The 7,571-nt window shown below is 33.1% G+C and overlaps 1 protein-coding gene across 1 annotated transcript in view; it reads right to left on the reverse strand.

Moving 5' to 3' along the window:
* The window catches only part of LOC135846711 (homeobox protein six1-like), a 65,351-nt gene extending 63,597 nt beyond the window's left edge, over positions 1-1,754 (reverse strand). The window contains exon 1 of the mRNA XM_065365953.1: positions 1,412-1,754. The gene's annotated coding sequence lies outside the window, so the exon portion shown is untranslated. The remainder of the gene's footprint in view (positions 1-1,411) is intronic.
* Between the last annotated feature and the right edge of the window lie 5,817 nt (positions 1,755-7,571).

The raw sequence follows: 7,571 nt of genomic DNA on the forward strand, positions 1-7,571 counted from the left end.
TGTATGTTGGGAAGCAAATAGGAATATTAGTGCAATACCTATAGTGAGATGATATCTATACTAATTCCCAATTTTAGATACCCCAAACCCATTTTACTAATTGGTGCAATTATTTCCTTGGGAGCTAATGTTCTAATATCATTTATTGCAGATTTCTCTCTGGCAAAATCGAATCAGTTATTTACTTAGTTCCCACCTGTTTGAATTCGTACGTATTTTCTGATAATATAAAAGCTCGCAACTTTCCATTCATGAAACAGGACATTCACGAAATTCATTTACTTAGGTTTTCAGAAAAAGTATTTATGATTCATAATTTTGACTTCTGGAAAAAACACTTCAGAGCTTTAAAAAACACTGCATTAATTCATAGAAAAACTTCACTTATTAAAAAACCTCATTCAAGTACAGCTATACAAAAGTAGGTACTTCTCCAAAAATGTCACAATACCCGGTAATGTAAATAAATTAAACGATATATACAGGGCACCTCGACGATCGTGATGTGCTAAGAGAACCTACAAATATCTCCTGCATACTGCAGACAGCATACATGAACATTACAACTCGACTCGAGAGATTTTTATCATATACACAGCGTTGAAGATATATAAAGTGGAAGGTCACATGCTATTAAAATGGTCCACCTCGCCTTACGCGAGGCGTCAAAATTAATTTTTATTAACGACCAAAATGTGATAATAAAATTATAAAGAATTTGTTTACATTTTTCATACGCATATCAATTTATATCAACTCGTGTACACGAGTGTTGTGTGTGTCCTGATCTAGCCCAACATTGTTGGTTGTTGCTGTGTATATGAAATTAAGACATGAAATTTTTTTCATGCATAACGCTCTCTTCGCGCTTAAAAAATTGTGTTATTTATAACGGTCATTTTTTTTCTCGCATTTCGGCTACAGAATAATTTTGCTTATGTGTGATTGTTACAAATATGAGATATTTTTGGTATATGGAAGTTCATATTTGTTATATTTATATAGGTTAGTTTTTCAACTGTCATAAATGTTGCGTTAAGTTAAAAGACTGAAGAGAATTTTATTTTTTCGCCATGTACATATAAACTGATTCTTTGTATAATGTACTTGATATTATAATGAGAACCCAAAGAGAGTAATTTTTCAAGTACGTAGCTTTATTTTGGCGAGCACACTTGTAACGTTTGTAATTAAATTCGAGACATCGTTAACCTATTTGTTTGAAATGTTGCCCCCTCATCATCATCATCATCATCGTCATCAGGATACTTACCATTTAAAAGCTCACATGCTACGTACATATATATAAAGCTCGAAAACAATCGAAAGAATTATAATTTCATCGAAATCGCGAATAAAATCTTGGCCTATATTCAACGATTCGAATTTAATCAAGTAAATATAGACATACCTCGATTTCAATTTCAATTCCACATACACTTAGGTACTCCTCGAGATCAAAAATAACCGCTCAATGTGCTTCGGCGAATATCTAGGCAAAAATCTGCTCCACATTCAACCGCTTTTCAAGATAGGTCGTTCACTTATCACTTATGTAGTACTTCGAAGTTAGTTTTTAAAAAAAAGTTTATTATGTTGAAAATAATCGCGCAATATTTGTTATCACGAAAGTTTAAATAAATAATTCGCGAATCGTATCCGTAAAAATGATAGATAAATGTGAAAAAAATTTAAAACACCCGTCGCGCGAAATAGGTACGTAGGAGAAAACGGCGCGCACGTCCTCCGTGTATTTGGCCACAAATACCAAACACTTGAGCCGAGTATTCGAGGGTCCTGGAATCTTGGCCGAGCTGGGAGTGCTTCGTTACTCCTCTCCAGCTCATCTTATTGGTGCTCACTAGGTGGAAAAAGGCGGCAACCGTCAATTTAAGGGGCGGTAACACGAGCTACTCGTTTTATGTAGTATATATTATGCCTTATTCAGCAAATATACGCGTATAATGCTCTTTGAAACACATTTGATAAAAATTCTTTCGCATTTTTTTCCAAAACGACTCGCGTATTGTGCATACGAGTAGATGTATGAAGTGTTTCTGTCGTTTACTAATTTTCGTAGGTGTCAAATACCTATAAGTGCGAAGATGTGTGCATTTGATGATTCATGCAGGAATCAATCTAGGCTACTGGAGAATTGAACGAGTGCAGGAGATGGAAATGGAATTAATGAATTTTCACGAGATCGAGAATTTCTATTTGAGAGATTTCCAAGCAAATGATTCATGTAGGTGCTTTGAGCACTAGCTATGCGCATCTGGCATTGGTCTTGTAACCAACAGTTATAAACACAGCGTATTTTTGACCCACCAACTCATTAACCTAAGTTGAATTATAGGTACCTATATTTTGAGAGCACGAATTGTTGAAAAATTATCTCAAGAGGTATCTTTTTTTGACAGAGTGCTCAAAATATTAATTTTTATACCTACTCGTAGTTCTTTCTTACAAATTATTGATTCGAGGAAATAATCTGATCAACAAATAAATTTACTTTTTTAAATAAAAAATTTCAAAACCATCAAAAATAAAATCAACAGTCATAATAAAAATCGATACAATTTTCAAATTCTTCTATCATTATCAACGTCAACCATTGTTACGTATTGTTTTTCTCACATTTATTTTACATATCATATTCTTTTTGGTATAGAGCTGATTCGTAAATTCTGAATTCAAAATCTATATTAGGGGAAGGCAAATCACAAATCCAAGATGACAGTTTGAAAACTGAAATGTTCTATATACCTACCTATCTATGTACTTTTTAACTTTAAAGTTAAGAATTTCAATTTTTTTTTAAAAATTCTAAAATTGTCCATTTTTGAAGTGATTGTTTTGAAATAGGTACAGTGGTGCCAAATTTTTGGCCATCGTTTTCAATTTGAAGAAATCAAACAAAATTTCTACCAAGTACTTAGGTAAAAACGTTGAAATTAGAAATAATTACCGTAAAATTGGCACCACTGTGATACAAAATACTTCCCCAACTTCAAAAATGATAATATCTTGATGTTTAGGCATAATTAATGCTTATACTTGATAGGTATGAGAGAAAAATATTTCCACAACATGAATTCACATTAAAAATAAGCGATTTGAAAATTTTCAACCATGGCCATTTTTCCTAAAACAAATTGGGAAGTGGTTGGAATAAAAAAAACTTGTATTTTTTTGAAAATGTATTTTCTTTGAGGACTTAGGTATACCTACTTTTTCTCCTAGAGGCACCTTCCCGAAGCAGAAATTTTTTCTTGCTATTTTCAACTCAATAAAACACCGCAACTAACTACTTAAGTACGTATTACTCAAAAACCACAAATTGGTGCTTAATAATTTTGAGCTCATTTTCTTGTCCAGCCCAGTGAACTCAAATTAGTAAAAAAAAAAAGACGTTATAAAATTTTACACTTTTATAAAAGAAAAAATTGCATAAATTTTAGAGCTCAAAATGAGTAAATTCTGAGAGAACAACTCACCGTGGTGAAGATGTTATTGCAGAAATGAGTTCTTCGGGTCCTGAAACGTCTATAGCCGAAATTTCGACTCAATTCGCGACCAATAGCTCGAAAAAAAATGCTCGGCATTTTTACGGCAAACTGGTTATGCAATTTTATTAACATTGGAACTGCGATGGGGTTATTGGCAGGTCTCCTGAGTTTTTCTATTTTTTCGATTTTCAAAAAAGATAAAGAATCAAGATAAGGGTGGCTTCTGACTAATTTGAGGTTGCTTAGTCCAAATTCAACGATAATAATTTTTGACGCTCGTTACGTCTTCATTAAAAACAATCAGTTTTTTTTTTTTGAAAAAATGTGATTTTTGTCACAATGAGTCTCAATTTGAGCTCAATAAGAGCCTCTTTCGAAGCAAACGACTCACTATGGTGAAAATATTTTTACGAAAATGGTTTTGAAGTGCCTAGAAATCCCTTTCTGAAATTCCGGCGCAATTTATGATACCACTGAAAGTTTTTTTCTCATTTAAAAAATACAATACTTAAGGTATGTATGAATTATCTGTGGCCTTTGTATTTTTTCGATTTTATTTATTTTTAGGCAAGTCATAATCAAGAGATGTCCATTAGTTGGTATTTTTTTTTTGATTAACGAAGTTTAGCAAACTTACACTTTGAATAAAAATATTTCTAAATATTTTGACCACACTAAAAATAGAAAATGTGTTCTGGTGGCGCCAATTTTTTGACCATTCTTGCCAATTTAAACAAATAGAAAAAAATGATTTTATTTTTGCCATTCTTGCCAATTTCAAACAAATAGAAAAAATGATTTTAATGTAGGGATGTTTTTGTGGGGTGTCCCTAAAAAGAAATTCAAAAATTTCAAAAAATGGGTATAAAAATTGATTGAAAAAATTAAATGTGACAGAATAAAAACTATTGAAAGCAATTTTGTGAAAAACAAGACTTTTGTTGACTAACTTTGAAACAAAAAGAGGACTGAAAGGCAGGTAAAGCAAAATTCAATGCCTTTTGGAGGTTCTGACAAAAAACGCACGAATTTCTTAGCAATTTTGGCCAAAACTACAACCATTTGACCATTTTATCAAAAAATTATTCCTGTGAATTTTGACGAAAAAAAATACAACTTTTCGTCAGCTCGCCAAAAATTGGCATTCTCTCACAATTTTGACAAAAAAACGGAATTTTTTACAATTTTGGTAAAAAAAGGATTTTTTGGGCAAACTTATAGCAAGAAAAGGGCGTTTTTGACAATTTTGGTAAAAATTGGATCTTTTTAACAATTTTACCAAAAATGAACACTGTTTGACAATTTTGACAAAAAAACGGTAATTTTTCCAACAATTTTGACAAAAACTGGATTTATTTGGGCCAACTGAGCAAGAACAGGACTATTTGACAATTTTGGCAAAAATTGGCACTTTTTGATAATTTTACCAAAAATGAACCCTTTTTTACAATTTTGACAAAAGTGAACACTTTTTGACAATTGTGCCAGAACTGTACACTTCTGGACTATTTTCCCAAAAAATTATGCTTTTTGACATTTTCCCCAAAAATTGATACTTTTTGAGTTCATCAAAGGCAAAAAAAAACATATCCTATGAGCAAGTTTGGCAAAAAACAGGACTTTGAAACAGAAAGAGGACTTTTGAAACAAATGAGACGAAAGTCAATTTTTTTATGTTTGGGGTGGGAAGAAGGTACAAAAAATTATGGACCCACAACTTCCAAGAATCGGCATGCCCCCTCAAAAAAAGCGACAGAAAAATTTTTGGCCATTTTTTCAGTTTTTTGTATGTACGAGTGATTTCCAAAAAAGACCAAAAAATTTGGGTAGAAAAAAAGTTTCAAAATTCGAATTTATACCCACAAATAAATCTTTAAAGGTAGACTTGGATTTTGGTGGCAGCAAGTGAGATCTACACAGAATCTCAAATACTATCTTTTGGAACTAGACTATTTTTTCTAAAACAGGTTGGGTGGGGGCTAGAGAAAAAAAACACGATTTCTTTACAAAAAGTCTTCATCTCTTTTTCAGGGGCACCTCCGAAGCTAAAAAACTTTAGGAGTGAATTTCAACTCAATATGAAGATTTACACCGAATTTTATATGGAATAATCGATCATTCCAATCCAACAGAGTTCCTCTCATAATCGTAACAACTTCGGGGCATAAATTTCGCCCAAATTCTATAACCCTCCGAGACCTCGTATTAAAATAAATTCTCCGTACAGCTGGAACGTTTTCATTTCTCCAAACCGAAACAGCGTCTCCCTTTAAAAGCTCTCTTCTTCGGTATCGAATTACAAACCGTCACAAAGAACGCGTCGCCACTTCTGCGGTGAAAATTTCACGCTGAAATCAAACAACAAAATACATTTTACCTAAAACTAGATAATCGAGAAGGGCGATCTTTGTAGTAGGCCTACACTCCTATAAACGGTAGCGCATCGAGAAACTGATCCACAAAGATCGATTCGTTTCGTTATACATAATATTTCCAATTGTTGTATTCTCACGCCTGCTGTTATAGGTTTGTTGATTTTTCTATCTGACGTTATTTAGTATAGGTACTGTAGATACAGCTACAGACGACTGCGCGAATCTGAATGCGGTTTGTAATACCTGAATCGATACGTTGATTAGCTTTTGTAAAGCCAGGTTTACCACGGTTGACATTTTCTCCCTATTTTTTTTTCTTCTTTTCTTTCGATAACAAAAATGATAGCTACCTATTATAAACGCTAGCACACGACACGCTTTTCCAATACTTCCTATAATAAGAAAGCCGCAGGTAATCGGTACTCCATTTTTACCTGGTTAGATGGAAAATTAATCGACAATACGCTATGAACCTTATCCGACTCCTATTGACAGTTCTCGTTCCGTGAACAGTTGAACACTTTCTTATTTGTTGGATTTTCAGAATTTAATGATCTTCTACACAAAATACAGACGTTTCGTTTTGCGTCTAGATAGATATATCTATATTTAGTCTAGGAATACCTACTTTATAATAGTAAGAGACTGCTTTTGTGCAGGAATTCATATAAATGAACATGTTAACACATTTTCAATACCTTTTGCGGCTTTTATCCGAATGCTTATAATACCTATACGAAAAGACACGTAGAATACATAAATCTAAATCGCACGTTCATGCAAAAGCAGATGATGCAGTACCTACCTATATGTATAGTCGAGAATTTACTGTAGCAGGCTACGTGTGTATGTATTTTGCCAACAATAGGATAGTAATTAAATCGCCATGTGGTGTGTGCAACGTGCAAGTTGAAAAATTGTTAATGAACTTTGCTTTGTATGCATCCCATCATCGCCAGAAAGTATATCTATCTAATTTCACATTAATATTTTCTCGTTTTTTTTTTAATTTTTTTTTATTAACGAGTAAATATAGCGATGAAATGCATCAATACGTTTCTACGAGTTGTGCATACTAATTACCCTATAGGTTGTTAAATTCTCGCGAATATGACGCCTTTCGTTTAAATTTCGCGTAATTTGTACGTTAATTAGAAAAAATTATGCAAATTTTATTGATGGGTAATTACAAGTAGGCGTGTTGGTCCGCGCCATTGGTGTGAATTAAAAGGGGGAAATGTGGCTCCTTTGGGATTACCATTATCTATAACGATGGTTTGAACAGCGTGAACAAATAAAAAAGGTCAACGTAGGATGTGCGCGTATTTGCATAAATATTATCTTAATTGATCAGAAATGCATTTTAAATGCGGGTTTAATCTGTTTTTTTTTTTTTTTCTAATAAGGGCAAATAAATGAGAATATGTAGGGGACAGGGGTGCTCTTTTTCAAGGCCGTTGAGAGGAGGGACAAAGGGGCGCGGTTTGCTTCGGGCCCGCGTTTTCAGGAGGGCTCGTCAAAATGAAAGAAAAACATTATTTTTTACTTCTCGAAATACAAATTTACGAAAGCTTTTGCTCCCACTTCACTCGAGATTCTTTTCTTTTTCAAGATCAAGATGGCAATTTCTAAAAAAAATCAAGTTTTAAACCCAAAAAATAAAATTTTCACAAAAAACCACCGTTTT

This window comes from Planococcus citri, chromosome 5 (genome assembly GCF_950023065.1).
Source record: "Planococcus citri chromosome 5, ihPlaCitr1.1, whole genome shotgun sequence".
In the NCBI taxonomy this organism is placed as follows: Eukaryota; Metazoa; Arthropoda; class Insecta; order Hemiptera; family Pseudococcidae; genus Planococcus; species Planococcus citri.